Source organism: Balaenoptera musculus, chromosome 9, assembly GCF_009873245.2.
Source record: "Balaenoptera musculus isolate JJ_BM4_2016_0621 chromosome 9, mBalMus1.pri.v3, whole genome shotgun sequence".
NCBI classification, from domain to species: Eukaryota; Metazoa; Chordata; class Mammalia; order Artiodactyla; family Balaenopteridae; genus Balaenoptera; species Balaenoptera musculus.
In genome coordinates, this window is record NC_045793.1 from 78,304,857 (window position 1) to 78,321,130 (window position 16,274).

General features: G+C 41.7%; 1 protein-coding gene across 1 annotated transcript in view; it reads right to left on the minus strand.

Annotated features, from left to right (window-relative positions):
• Positions 1 to 16,274, minus strand: part of GRM3 (glutamate metabotropic receptor 3) — a 235,593-nt gene that overhangs the window by 113,079 nt on the left and 106,240 nt on the right. The window lies entirely within an intron of this gene.

Below are 16,274 nucleotides of genomic sequence, written 5' to 3' on the forward strand. Positions count from 1 at the left end.
TGTATATATAAGTCCATGCCATTCTCTCACTTCGTCCCAGCTTACCCTTCCCCCTCCCCGTGTCCTCAAGTCCATTCTCTACGTCTGTGTCTTTATTCCTGTCCTGCCCCTAGGTTCTTCATGACCTTTTTTTTTAGATTTCATATATATGTGTTAGCATACGGTATTTGTTTTACTCTTTCTGACTTACTTCACTCTGTATGACAGGCTCTAGGTCCATCTACCTCACTACAAATAACTCAGTTTCATTTCTTTTTATGGCTGAGTAATATTCCGTTGTATATATGTGCCACATCTTCTTTATCTGTTCATCTGTCGATGGACACTTAGGTTGCTTCCATGTCCTGGCTATTGTAAATAGAGCTGCAATGAACTTTGTGGTACATGACTCTTTTTGAATTATGGTTTTCTCAGGGTATATGCCCAGTAGTTATCCTAGATCTTGGTAGCGGAAAACCTTTTTGCCCCTTCTGGAGTTCTGCTAAAAGAACAATCTCTTAATTCAAAGGCCATGCTTCTGAATGTAAGATGGGTCATAGCTGACAGCACATTCTTCTTTATGATATAGCTGCAAATAGATTCAATCAAGGTTGAAGCCCTGGTGGTACACACTGGTATAGTTGTTCTAGTTGTTAAAATATTGAAGTACTTTCATCCAGGTGGTGAATAGTCAATCTACCAAGCCCTTTGAATATTCCTCCACTTCCCTGACTACTCTCATTCCCCCACTGCCTCCCTCAATTCCTTCATGGCCCAGCTAGAAAAGTGTTCAATTCTGGCAGAGTCGGGTCTTTAGGTTCCAGCCTCAAGAGGTATGGCTGCTGTTCATTTTCTTAACTTGATGCCAGTTGTTAAACTTTTTGCATATCACCCCTGAATTGACTTGCTGAATAAGATGTTGGAAATTTGGGGAATGTTTCAGTTTTAAACAGAATTCTTAACAGCTTGAACAAAACTGGATTTTTCCTTGTAGTTTGATGGATTAGCATCCATTTCCAATTTTTCTGGAAACCATACCACAGTTTTCCTTTGGGAACCAACACTTATGTTCATAAAGCAAGGTGAATCCATTCCTGGCTTGCTAGGTGGCTTGGGACACACATGACTAACCAGAGTGTGATATGTACCTGACCACAGCAGTTCATTCCAGAATGAGCCTGTGACCAAATCATTGCTAACCAGGGTTAATGTGAGAACATTTTCTAGAACCACCAGGAGAAAAGCATCCCCTTTCTGTCAGAGTGACGTAGAGGAATGGATGTAAGCCTGGAGCTGCTGGCAGCCACCTTACCACCATGAGGCAAGAGCCTGTCTGAGATGCAAAGCCAAGAGATGGAGAAATAGTGAGACCTGACAGTATTGTACATGCTATTTAATCCAGCTAAGATTTCCCAGTTATGTGAGATAATAAATTCCTCTTTGCTTATGTCAGTTTGAAATCTGTTTTATGTCACTTTTCATTAAATGATTCCTGAATAGAGCCTCGCTTTTTTCCCATCTCCTCCCTTAAAGATACTAAAATTTATTGAGCAACTACTCTGTGCCAGAAACTATAATGTTCTAAATAGATTATTTGATTTAATACTGTAACTTTCCTCCTACTCAGTTATGCCCTTCCACAGATGCCTGATGCTGTCCTGCATCTCAAATGGTACCAGGATTTGTGATGGTTTCCATTGTGTTACCCTATTTATGATGGGTTTTCCTAGAAATGCAACTACTCCAAAGCCGTACATTCCTTCATACTCTTATCAGAATTCCCATTTTCTCAATTCTCTTACTTATCACAAATAAAGTCATCTGATATATTAAGCCATCGGTTTTTAGCACATTAATGCAAGTTACTTTGTTACCTGTTTAGGAATAGTCAAAGTTTTAAATGGGCCAAAACATTGGCTTAAAAAAAGAGAAACATTTTTAATCATGGAATTTTAGATACCTCAGTGTACAGACAATGAAGTATCAGGGCCTGATTAATATTCTTCAAGTTATAATAGCTGAGAACCCCATGCTCAAATAGAAACAACTTGGATATATATATTAGACACTGTGGGGTTGTGGGCTTAGACTTGATGCCATGAAATAGGCAATTAATTATCATTGACAAATCATCTCCAGCCCTTTCAGTCGCTGACATGACTTTAAAACCTATTCTCTCAGTTCTTGCTGAAAATTTTGGGGAAGTGTATTGGTGTGCTTTAGTTGGTTGGTATGAGCTCTCATGAGCCACTCATCAATATTTCTTCCCCAGCCCGTGTTCAGCGATGTCATGTTGATAGCTTCAAATTGGCCACAGTGGGAGTATTTACAGTGCAGAAATCAGCAAATGTTAATAACCAGTCCCTTCACAAGTCCCAAAGATCTAGTTGTTAAACATTTACCAGCACACCACTGGTGGTAAATTTAACCATGTGGCTGTAAAGTCCATTCCTAGAGAATGAAATACGAAGAGCCTGGGAAAGCAGTACAGCATCATGCTTTAGACAGTGTTTTTCTAACTGCAGATCACAAGCTATTCATGTGTCATGAAATATGTGAGTGAGTTGTAATGAGCATCTTAAAAGGAAATAGAAAAGTTTAAAATATATTAGTAAATATCAAAACAATGACCTAATGCATGGAGTAAGGGTGAATATTATTTTCTAAAACTTTTTTCATGTGTATTTATGTGTGTATGCATGTATGTTCTGGGTTACAGTGTAAAATAACTTCTTTCTGGGTCATGGTAAAAAAAAAGGCTTGAAAGCCACTGTTTTACATTGTGGGCTCTGTTGTCAAACAAATGTCGGAATCTACTTTCTGGCCTTAGCATGAGACCCTCTCTCTGCCTCATTTTACACATGTGTAAAATGGAGACAAAGTTAGCACCTATCTCGTGGGGTTGTTTTTAGGACCAAATGAAATAATTAACACATAACATTAGCTCAATAATTGTTAGCTACTGTTAGAATGATAGTAGTGAGGATAATTTGTCAACGGCTGCAGTGAATTTGGGAGGTATTCTGGACTCTCCATATAACCACCTCTAGTTCAAAGCTACGGTTGATCCAGGACTGCATACCTTTAACTACCTCATCTATTTCCTCCTTTAGTGAACAGACCACCTACTGCTAAGCCTCAGGCATCCTGTCTTTCTCCTGGCTGATGTTAAGGACCATTGTCACCTTGGGGAACTGCTGGCTGCCTGAGTGATGCAAGGTGGGCCCTAACTTCTAAGATGTCCAGTGAATTCTAGATTGTTCAGTGTTTATGTGTGCTAAGGACCATAAAAAGCCTGGAGAAGATGGAAAGTGACCACCTAAGAAAAAGACGGAAGGTGCTCACAGCCAATTGATTTATTCTGCTTCTTCCGAAAAACCTCTTTTCATCCCTGCTCCCTTGATTCTCTCCTGTCATAATGAGTTTTATTGGGAGGCGCTGGGAACCCCTTACCCTGGGTCAATCTGGTCTAGGACGTTAACTGACTCATATGCCAAGAGCAGATAGTTACTAAGATTCTGCCAGCAAGACTGTCTTGATTTTCATGATCCCAAAGCATTAGGGGCCTCAGCTACAGAGGGTTTGGGCCCTTGTGGCTATACTAATGGTGTCTTTAAATTCCACGGCAACTCCTCTACCTGTGCCAACAAGTCTGCACTGCCTTCTGCCCCCGTAGCCAGTCCCTGCCTGCCTTTCAGGGAGAATTGATCTCTCTGTTTTAGTCCACATCCAAATGTGGGGAGCTGCTAACACACAGCTGTAGCTTGAGTCATAGATTTTCAACTAGCTGGACTCTTGTGTCTCTTGGGTAGCTTGAGCTTTTAAACTGGTTCCAACAACCTTAATCTGTGTTTTAAAAAAAAGACCAAGTTTAACACAAAGTCTTCCTATAACACAGCCTCAAGGTTTCCTTTCCTTTCCTTGTATACTGCCCAAGTCACCAGCATGAAATTTTGGTGCCTTGTTGTCGCACAAAGACCCATTTCCCCAGGCAATAAAGGGGTGGTGAGACACAAAAGAGTGCATATGGTATGAATCTGCTTATAGCAAAGCCAAAACCAAGCTAAAGTCATCTATGGTGTTGGAAGTGAGGATGGATTTCACTCTTGGGGATGTGGGAAGTTAATGAGTGGAAGAAACATGAGAGTGCTTCTTGAGTGCTGATAACTTTCTGTTTATTGATCTGGGTTCTTGTTTCACGGGGAGTGTTCAGTTTGTTAAAATTCATCGAGCTGCACAATTATGATGGATACACAATTAGGACGGGTGAAGTGTATGTATATTACACTTCAGTGAAAATTCAAAAAGAGAAAGCAAGGCTAAAGTGAAAAAGAATGGGGAACGCGGCTGCTCATTTTTTAAAATGATTTTACGACAAATTGGCCACAGGGGTACTGACATAAACTTACAGCTGTGGGCTTTTTGACAACACCAGCCCTGATGAGAGAATCCCTTAATGCCTGGTGAGAGGCACTGGTGGAAAATGAGGTGACTTACTTTATCGAGAGTGAGTGTGGGCGATGCAGAGAGAGCCCTCCTTCTCATTATCATAGGAAGCCAGGCACTTTGTTTTCCTTCCTGCATTTAAGCAAAAACCAGGAATCGGAGTGTAATTGACCCATACACCAGTCATAAGCAATCTGACAGTGGGTACCTGCAATTTAACAGCTCAGGCTGGACGGGACCAGAAAGGTGAACAGCGAGCTCCAAGGAGAGGAGCCGAACTTCAGGCTCATTGTGAAGTGAGGCAACTGAGGCTCTCATAGTTTGAGTTCTGAAAAGCAAAGGGAGCTAGTCTTTGGTTTTCTAATGTTCCAGTGTTCAATAAATTCTGTTTAACAATTTTAAATACATTACTTACTGTATCTATTACATGCTAGGCCCTCTGGTAGGTTCTAAGGATACAAGGATGAGTGGGACAGCATCCTGGCTAAATACAGTAAAAATACGGTTTCTTGGGACCATGATAACCATCAAAACCTAAATTTGGAATGTAAACCAAATTGATTTTGGCAGAGCACACTCCAATATGACAAACCTGATGAGGACCCAAAGACTCCTGCCCTCATTGCCATAATCGTTTGCTTCTCCCACACAGGTTGTGATGATAGATTACCGTTTCAAGGTAGGATGGGCAAATCATCTGGCGGAGTTCCAAGGGCTGCAGGTACCACTGCCTTTTCCATAGGCAGTTAATCTTTTTTTTTTTTTTTTAACATCTTTATTGGAGTATAATTGCTTTACAATGGTGTGTTAGTTTCTGCTTTTTAACAAAGTGAATCAGTTATACATATACATATGTTCCCATATCTCTTCCCTCTTGCGTCTCCCTCCCTCCCACCCTCCCTATCCCACCCCTCTAGGTGGTCACAAAGCACCGAGCTGATCTCCCTGTGCTATGCGGCTGCTTCCCACTAGCTATCTATTTTACGTTTGGTAGTGTATATATGTCCATGCCACTCTCTCACTTTGTCCCAGCTTACCCTTCCCCCTCCCCGTGTCCTCGGCAGTTAATCTTTGAGTCTGATCACCCTGCCTTCTGTGATGCCTGGTGCCATTTTAGACAAATGCAAAACTGATGCCCACAGAGGCAAACTCATGGCCCAAGATCAAAATGTGAGTAAGCAGCAGTCCTGAGAATATATCTCCAGGCATTTGCTTCTATTATCTTCCTTCCTTATGCTCCATGTTTTTGGTTACCATGGGCTTTCATATTTAAAAAGGTCACAAATAATTGTATGGAAAGTTGATTTTAATTATCCTTCTCATCCCATCTTTTAGGTACACGTTATTTTCTCTATGCTCAAGCCTTCACCAAATCCTGATTGCTGTTTTGACCACAGTAGCTCCAAACTTGGCTTTCTTTTCTCTGTTGCTACTGTGAGATGACATCAACCTTCTACTGGTCTTTGTTTCTGACTGCCGCAGCTGCCTTCTAGCTGGATGTCACACACCTCTCTTCTCTCCACTTCAGTCTATTCAACATATTGCTCTAAACCTGTGTTCTTTACCTGTGGTCCCTTGAACAGATTCAGACATCTTCTGTCAGTCTGTTTTGTGTTAGCATCACCAGTTTCAATCACTTTACCCATTCACTTCTTTTCTCTTCTCTCTTACAGACCATTTTCTTTAGCTCCTAGGAAACACCAACATAACATTTAATGCTTTCTGTTGTCATTCTTAACTCAGCATAATTTTCTAGTCTGGACAAGTTAATTCGGTTGGTTAGCTCATGGCACTGAGCGAAGTCTCCATCATTTGATTTGTCCCAGTTGCATTATTCTAGACAGAACTTGTGTCACATGTTTGGTCATAGTCTGTATTGCAGAAGCCTGCTATTGGTCATAAAGTAAACTGTTGGACACTCTTCCTGGCAAGCTTTGAATAGACCAGTTATCGTAGCTAGACTTAGGAGAACTAGCAGATCTGTGTAGGTTAGTATGGTCTTTTCTAGCGATGGGTGATGTATTGCCAGGCAACACGTAGCAGGTGCGCCGGAATGATTTGTTGGCTATAAATGACTATTTTCTCGTTTCTTTCACACTTTACAATAAATCGCAGTTTTCTCTTTCACTAGATCCTCATTCCTGAATGGAAAACGTAGTTAACATTTTTTTGAGCTTATTGGTAAGTTGTGGTCATTTACTCTTCCCAAGATTTCTGTTGTAAATAGATGAATAAGGCTGGTTTAGGGGCAGACTTGAGCACCTCTTGCTCAGGACTCTTCGGTCACTGAGCCGTAGAACAGATCTGATTCCCAGTTCTTTGGCCTTCCTTTTATTACTCCCTGCCTTTGAGAATTGTGTCCAAATATCCCAGGGAACAGATAAGAAGAGCGTGAGCTGTAAGACACCTTCAGGTGGCTTGAGTGTCTTTCTCGTGCTTCTCTTTCTTTGAATGCATTTGTGTTTGCTTCACTTAGAGTCCTAAAGTATCATTGCCTCAAAATATTTTGTCTTGAGTCTATACGGGTTCTAGTTTAGTTTCAGGAGACTCTTTCCTCTAGGCCGTGACTCTTGGAGATGATCCTAACTAGGGAGGGGACCTTTGAACATGAATTTGTTTCTACACATGGCACCCACTAGCCTTCTCACCATGGCCATCTTTGGAGCCAAGTCCATCCACTGTCCAGATGTTTCTTTAACTTGTGGCTTAGCACAAGCCATTTCCACCTTACTGTTTAGCGAACATATCGAGTAATAACCTTGGGGAATTTCAAAAGCCCTGAACTGCAATTCCTGTTTGCAATTCCTGCAAAATTATCCCAGTGGTGTAGAAGCTGAACTAGCCAAGCATCCCCTCCACAGCCTGCCAGTGACCCATTTCACAGTGGGAGGGCTGCCACTTTATAAGGCCTGCGGTGGGACACACAGATGCTACCCAAAGGATGGTATGTCACATGACACCCAGAGGAAAACTGAATACCCAGGGAAAGCAGATTTTGTTCAAAAACTTTATTTCTTCATTAGGTTGGAAACCTGTAGTGTAGGAAGAATTAGAAACTGAGCTCTGATTTTATTGATGAGAAATAGCACCTTTAGTTAAAACTGCACAAAGAATGAGCATATGGATGTCCTTAAATGTTACTGACGTCGCGTGGACTTTATATGAAATCCCTCACTAGAACCTTAGCATCTGAGTGTGTTCAATGCTGTTTCCATGTTGATCGAAACAAAGTTGCCCTCTAATGCTCCCCTGGGATGCATTATTTGAGCTGCGAAGGCTTGACAGATGAGAGTCAAGAACAATGAAGGTATCTTTGACATGGGTGAGTCAAAAGAAGATAAGGGTTCTTTCTGGGGTTTTGAGTGGATTCTATGACAATCAGTGAACAGGATAGTAGCCTAATTCCATGAAAAATTTCACGGTATACCTCTTTTTAAAAAATATTTTATTTATTTATTTATTTATTTATTTTCTTTATTTTTTTGGCCGTGTTGGGTCTTAGTTGCCGAATGTGGGATCTTCATTGAGGCATGAGGGATCTTTCGTTGTGGTGCCGGGCTTCTCTCTAGTTGTGGTGTACAGGTTTTCTCTCTCTAGTTGTGGCTCGTGGGCTCCAGGGCGTGTGGGCTCTGTAGTTTGTGGCACACAGGCTCTCTAGTTGAGGCGCACAAGCTCAGTAGTTGTGGCTCACGGGCTTAGTTGCCCTGCAGCATGTGGGATCTTAGTTCCCTGAGGGGGATCGAACCCACGTCCCCTGCATTGGATGGTGGATACTTTACCACTGGACCACCAGGGAAGTCCCATACCTCTTAATGTACTAGCTCCACTGCTCCTTCCTCCAAATAGCCACTATCCTTGGCATCAGTATTCGTGTTCTTGTTTTTAATATGTGTGAGTATTTGTAGATGATAAAATGTTTCAATAGGAAAGCCTTAGAAATAGTCCACATTGACCCTTGATCTTCTCAATTTTTCATATGAAGAATCTGAATCCCATGGGGTAAGGAGATCCCTATTTTAGGATCTTGACTGAACACTTAGTTAAGGGCTCTTGCCCTGGATGAAATCTAGTCTGCATGTGGTGCCTATTTCTGTGGATGTAACACACTGCTAGATTCTTCCAATATATTTTCTTCTTCTACATAGAGACCTGTTACTTTCCCACAAATGATTTGGAATTCCTGCTGATATTTTCCTTCCATTAGACAATGCTGTGCCTTCCTGAGGGGACAGTTTGTTAAAGAAAGAGTCAGGGATACTAGCCGGGTGAGCCAAGGCAGACAAAGAGGTCTTCCATTGTTAAGTCGCAAGGATGGACGGCAGCTAGCTGTAGGAAACATAAGGTGTGTATTGGCCACATGCTGTTGCTCTGAGAACAATGGTGAAAAAGTGAAAGGTTAAGACAAAAGCAAAAAGCAAAATAATAGATGTGTCCACAGGCTGTCTGCTGCCAGGTAGGGAAAAAGAAAAAGGACGTTGTCTTGAGGAAGGCAACTACTTCTGTCTACTGAGCTTTTGAAAAAGGTGAAGTTAACCACAGGGCGACAGGGAAAACAACGGTGGGGAGGGTGGGCTAACAGAATGCTGACTGTTCCTCGCAGAAACGTGAGCTCCAGGCTGCGCTGCTTAGTGGGCTGTGAAATCACAATTAACAGAGCAAGGGTTTTGTAAGTGAGCCGAAGCTGCTTCCAATTACATCCTGCTATTAGCTGCATTTAGAACAACCACAATGAACAACTCCATGTTCATCGGACTGTGATATGGTCTTGAAGAAACCATTAATAAAAACAGTCGATGATAGTTACCCTCACTGTGTTGATATTTTAGATCTTGACCATTTAGGATGTTTGCCAAGGTGGGCTGCCGAAGCAGGAAATGGGTTGAGTAGAATTGGCAACCAGAGCTGATGGTACCAAGATAGTCCAACAGAGTCTGCCCGAGGTTTTCATTTATCTGTTTGTGTACTTCTGCTGAGATTATACCTGGACTCTGTTGAATGTAACTGAGGCTAAACCTCTTCAGTACCTAAGGTGTAGACAAATGAGTGGGAGCTCAAGAACACACTGAACCTATAAGGAAAAAGAGGCTTTGATTTATGTAAAAGATTAAAGATATTAAATATCACAATTACCCATGTAAAAGCCTTTTTAGGAAATAAAATGAGCTCATAGAAAATATGATCTGAAAAAAAAAAGAAAAAAAAAATCCCCTGTCAATTTTCTCCTGAAATAATGGCTTTAAAATCCTTTTTGACCCCTAAGATATCAGAGGGTCCATTATCATTTCTGTTTTGAGACATATTAGTGAGGGTTTAGAAGCTGTAAAGGAGAGCACATTTTATGGACAAAACATTGTTTTGTTGAGTGGAGTGAAAATTCAGTAAGCTGTTGTGGCAGCTAACTTTTTACCACATGGCTCAAGGGTGTCTGCTGAAATTTTTCTCAGGGTAATTGGATGTGTAATGGAATCATGGACACTTACATGTGGAAGTGAACTTACAAAATGTCTCTTCCAGTTCTTCTGAGGATCTGGAGCAGTGAGTAGTCTCGTCTGCGTTATTAAATCACTTGAAATCCGAGCCAAGACTAGAACTCAGTTTATGACTTCAAAAGTCCTCTGAGCTTGTTGTCTCCATGGAAATGAGTTGGTGGTCTTTGCTGTACTTGATCTACAAAACCAATGCAGAGTTGACACTAGAATCTGAAGCCCGTCCGAGACACTTGGCTCCTTCTAGTTTTTGACAGGCCAAAGTTGTGTGATGTTTGCCAACTCTGTTATTTAAAGAAGCTGATTCCAAATGGTCTGCTTTACCCAAGAATCACTAAAAGTACCACTGGCTCTCTGTCCAATATTCCTTTTGAGTAAAGTGATATATGCCCTGTGAAATCTGGCCTTAGCACATGCAACAGGCTAGGGATTCATCTTGGCTTAGAAGGTGAAACAAATGTGATGAAGGCCATGGCTGGACTCTGTTGAGTTATGTGGCCTTGGGTAGTCTCTGGGCTTTAGTTTTCCACTGTATAGAACCAAAGGGTTGAGCTGAATGATCGCTCCAGTATTCTCTTACTTGCATATTTTGTTTTCCATCCTAAATTCAAGGTTGAAAAATATTTCTGGAATTCTAGAGGTCTATCTACTTAACAACCCTTCTCTCTCCTCTCATATACAGTATAGAAGTCTATGGAAGTCATTCAAAAATATATCTTTTTCTGTACATGGCTGACCCTCTACTAGTCATGTTTTTGGTTTGGTGTCCCAGTGTAGGGCTACATTAGACCTATCCTGCCATTCTCTCATTTGTTCACCCTCCTCCCCCTCCAAGGATGGAACTCAAACACAGAGGTACAAGAATTGAAACGAAGAAGTAAAACTATCTCTATTTGCGGATGGTAGCTTGATTCCCAAAAGAATCAATGGAAAAACTACTCTAAACAAAAAGAATTTAGTAAAGTAGCAATTTATGAAATTATCATACAAAAATTAAACAAAAATCAGTTCTACAGGTAAATATATATTCAATGCGCAACAACATTCTTTTTGCCAGTGCCTCTCCAGATTCTAGAAAAGCACATTTTACAGAAGAGTTCTCAGAAAGTGCTGATGGAACAATATTTATCCTAGTCTTACATGTTCACGACAGTTTTCTTTCTTTTTTGTGGCGGTTATACTTAAAGGTCAGTTTGAATGGATAGAAAATATTTGGCTCACATTTGCTTTCCTTGAGCAACTTAGATATGTTACTCAATTGTCTTCTGGTAAACCATTGCTGTTGTAAAGTGTAATGTCAATCTGTTTTTTTTTTTTTTTACCCTTATAAGTGACTTAGTCTGTTTGCCTGAATCTCCTCCCTTTTCTTTCTAAAATGCCCCATAGTTTTACTGGACAATGTTTTGATATTGACGGCCTGGATTGATTTTTTTTTTCCCCAAGTATACAAAATGCCCTTCAAAAAAAGATGGAACACAAACAAATTAGTCTTAAAATAAAGATTAGAGAGCCAGATGAAGAAAACATTAGAAAAACATGCTCAGGAACTCAATATCATTGAACGATATTTAATGTTTGCTGCCTACCTAGAAACAGCTTTGTATTTTTAGCAACATTGGAAGAAAAGGAAGGGAGAAAAAAAGGAAAAAAACCCCACAAAACTTGAGGGCCTACTTTGTTTTAAGTATGGGACTAGGCATATCCCTATAGTTTAAGTTGGTCCTCTCCATCATTCATTTCAATCAATATTAATCAGTGCACTTACATGCCAGGCACTCAAGATACAGAGGTGGATGGGACAAATGCAGTCTTTGTCCTCAGTGAGCTCACCTAGGTGGATATTTTATCTTCAACTTTACACAAAAGTTCCTGTGCTTTTGTCAAACTATAGATTTCATTTAGAAGCTCTGGAAATATGACCCCTCTTTAAAAAATTCCGCCCAGCCATGAATGTCAAAAAACTGGGTAAGTATACATTTTACTATCAGAATGACATAGCACATTTCGTCCAAAAAATTCTCACTCCAAAGGTCGTTTTTCTTAGTCTGCTAAGTTCTTGGTGAGCAGCTCTGTAGGAAGGCATTCATGTCATGTTGCATTGGAGGCAGAGCAAGGCCATGTGACTTCTCCAAGGTCACTGAGTGAGGTGGCAGGAAGTCCTTGATCCAAGGTATCTGCAGGTGTCTGGGGAAGATTTCTGAGTGTATTGTTTTCACCTTCCTGACTGTTCGGTCAGATTTTCTGGTGTGCAAGTTGCCAGGTTTGGAAGGTGGCATTCTAAACCTAAGCCTGCCTTCTCCAAGGTAGGCCAGTGCTAAAATGAGAGAGGCCTCTGTCTATCCTTGGGCCAATGCCCCATTCTCCCCCAGCAGCACGGCCGTGAATAGTTAGATAAAGCGCACCTCCCACTGCCCTCGGGGGCCTTGGGCACACCTGCCAAGTCAAATGCACTTTATCTCAGTCAAGCATTGCCTGGCCCTGTGCTGTGGCCGAACGCCCAGGCCATTGACTGCTGTTTGACAAAGCCAACTGGAGAAGGAAATGACCCAAATGCCAGCCCTGGGAGAGGTATGAGATCAAAAGGAAATTTCCATAAGGTAAAATATGCAAATGAGAAAGCCTGGCTTTTCTCCTCCACATAAATCAGCCACTTATCACACTGGGCCATGAAATGCCAAGACAGCCAGTGTACCTAGATTTGGCCACAGCAAAGGGAACCAACGTGAGCAGTTGGCTAGGAGCCCAAGGGCCTGGGCATTGAGGAATAAAGCAGAGCCCATTTCTGCTTCTGCTGGTCACCATTCGTATGCTTCCGAGGGAGTTTTGGGGTATGTTTTGTAAGGCACATCCCATTCTGTACGGTAGAGAATCTGTCCCTGCGCTTGTTTTGGTCACCATGCTAGAGTTCTTGTAACTTCTTGTAACTAGGCGTTGCCACACCTAGTAGTTTAACCCTTACCTCTGAGATGGTGGTGCTCATCCACACCCCTGTGTTGCTATGGGAACAGGAGATTGGCATCTTCTCTGATGCCCTAGTGGAAACTGTTGGCCAGTGGTTTGTTGGGGGCTATCTTTGCGACTCCTTCTTAACCTCACGGTCCTATGGGCACCATTTCCTCTTGTTGGGGCCTAGCGGTGGGAAGTTCTTCATGCTCTCCATTGCAGAAGAGAATCAACAGCATAGCTCTCTGCAATTTTTGCAGGGGCCCAGACTGTCTGGGAGAGACACCCATATGACGTTAGGCTGCTACAGAGGGCAAGAGCTTCTGGCTCCCTGTGTCTGCTGTAACCCTCCTTGAAGAAAAGCTGTAGCATTCTTTAAATTTATTTATTTATCTATCTATCTATTTATTTATTTATTTATTTTTGGCTGTGTTGGGTCTTCGTTTCTGTGCGAGGGCTTTCTCTAGTTGCGGCAAGGGGGGGCCACTCTTCATCGCGGTGCGCGGGCCTCTCACTATCGCGGCCTCTCTTGTTGAGGAGCACAGGCTCCAGACGCGCAGGCTCAGTAGTTGTGGCTCACGGGCCTAGTTGCTCCACGGCATGTGGGATCTTCCCAGACCAGGGCTCGAACCTGTGTCCCCTGCATTAGCAGGCAGATTCTCAACCACTGCGCCACCAGGGAAGCCCGAAAAGCTGTAGCATTCTTGAACGTGATCTTAAACAGCTCCTGCTGTCTCAGTTTTCTCATCTGTGAGATAATGCTAATAATACTTCCCAATGTTGTTTGTAAACTTAAATGAGATAATGCTCAGCCTTTTACTAAGCCTTCAATTCTACTATGAGATTTGTTCTTTATACCCATGAGTCTCTTATTATAATATAAATTCCACTGGCAAGAATAATATTACAAACTTTTTTTCAATCAATAGAGGACATTTTAAATACTTAGGGGTGAAGAGTTGCTCTAAAAGTTCTAAAAACAAGCATTGTCAACCTTCTGATTTGTCCCTGGTCACAGGGATATGGTGAGGTCAAGGTTGCAGATTGAATCTCAGAATAAGAAAAATAATGTGATTTCAAAAGGGGGAAAAAAAAAAAGAGAGACGTCAACAGTGTTTTTAGTAGAAAGGGAATAATGAAGGACCGTGCAATCTCTACAGATTCTCTCCACTTTATTGAAGTTTTCTTTGGATTCTTCAGAGGATATGCTTTTCTGAATCATTGAGGTGCATCTCTGTGTGTGGTGAGGGAGAGGGTATACATCTTACAGATCATGGTAACTTGGAATTTAGCTCCTGCCTTCCATTTTTCTCTCAGAAAAGTTCTTATTCCAAGCCCAAAGCAGAAACTATTATTTGAATCTTTCTGTTGCTTTCAGTTTCCATTGCCTGACATTAAAACATACATAGAGAGAAACTACTACATTATTTATCTTTTTGCATGACACATATAATGTTTTATAATTTCCACCTTCAAAATGATGAGGCCATCTGGCATGACATAGTGAGAAGGTCCACGCTTCGTAGTCAGACTTGTGTTTTAATCGTGGCTGTATGGATTCTAAGCTCTTTGACTTTGGGCAAGTTATTTAACATTTCTGAGCTTCAGTCTCCTCATCTGGAAAGTGGGGATAATAATATTAAACTCTGATTGTTCTTGTGATGTTTAAACAAGATAATACATTCAAAATGTCTGGCATGTGGTAGATACCCAAAGTGTTCCCATTGTTCCCCTTTTTTAAATGTATAGCTGTAGAAATGGAGGGAGGTCACAGAGAAGAAACAGAGCTCAGTTCTCTAGGCCTATAACACACTTTCCCTAGGGCGCTTTGCAAAGCTCACCCTTATTTGCTATATGTGTCTCTTTTGAGGGTGGAATTCCATAAGAATCCTTTGCTCAAAGAAATCTTTGCTCAAAACCCTTCAGTGGCTCAATTTCCTACCTAAGCATGTCTAAACTCTTCTTCCTGATTTTTAAGTTCTTTTATATATACTCTTGTATACTGTGCCTTTCCAGTCCAATTTCTTACCATCCTCCCCTATTCTCTGTCACACCTCTTCTGCTTTATTCATTGGTATGGCAGGTTATATTTTCCCAACATATTTCTGGTCCTACCTGCTCTTCCAGAAACTTGCTACTCTCTCAAGAAGCAGAGTCTATTTTCCGTCCCTTTGAACCTGGGTGGGACTTTGTGACTCCCTCATGAAGAGAATGAGGTGGAAGTGCCAGCTGCTGTGTGACCTTAGGGTGTTAAAAGGGACAAGGCCACCCACTCCTGCTGATTTTCCTCTCTCAGGATGCTCACCTTTAGAACCCGAACACCTTGCTGGGAAGAAGCTGAGCACCACATGAAGAGGCCATGTGTAAGAGTTCCAGGTGGAGGACAGGTGTGCTGTCTCCACCAAGCTCTGGCAAAATGGCAGCTTCACGAGGAAAATTAATGTCATCATCTTAAGCCATTAAGTTTTGGGTGATTTGCCACTCAGCAGTAGGAAACCGGAACAACTTGGGAGTACTGCTTTGCATTTATATTTAAAGTTTTTTGATGGTAAAAGACATTTCTTCTCTGTTCTTTACTTGGAGTACAAGTCAATGCTGGGCATACAACATATAAAACAAAAATGGTCCTTAGTGATCATCTAATCGAACCATTCCAGAGCTGAACTTTTTGGAAAATAGATATCCTGGGCCTTATTTCTTGTGATTCTGATGAAGAAGATCTGGGGTGGTGCCCAGAAATATAGTTAAAGGCTTCTGATGAGTATCCCGATTTGGAAACCACTGATATAGTTTACTCTTTTGTCCTTAAAGATGCAGAAATAGGCTCAGAGGCAGGGTTAATTTGTTTTAGGTAGCAAAGCAAATGGGCAGAGCTGAAACTGGAACTCAACTCTCCTGTCCCTCACCCTGGCTCGTCTTTGGAAACACCTTTCTTTGTGGATAACTCAACATAGTTGGCTGCAGATATTAACTTACTTCCTGTACCACCTGTTCTTCTGAGTAACTCTGTAACACACTTATCTCTGCCCTCTAACACACACTTTATTCTTTTAAAGGCATGAACTGTTTCTGTGCTCTCACAAGGTCTGGGAGGAACGGGCTCTGGAAAACACAGCAGGAGGGGGAAAATGGTGGGATCGAGATGACTCTTTTCTCTTTGCGTGACTGCCAAGGTCAATCCACACATATACGTATATTTCTGCCTTCATGCGCCTGCAAAGGTTGAATTAGACATGAACTGTACAGGTTGATCTCTACCTCTGCAGTTGACATGCTCACAATGCGCTAAATAATAGAACACCACAGGGACGAATGGATGAAGTGAAAATCATTTCCATTGCCCTGGGAGGAAGATGACAGATCAATCAGGGCAGGTTCTGGATGAATGAAGTCAATGAGTTGGAAGTCCTTGCAAAGGGC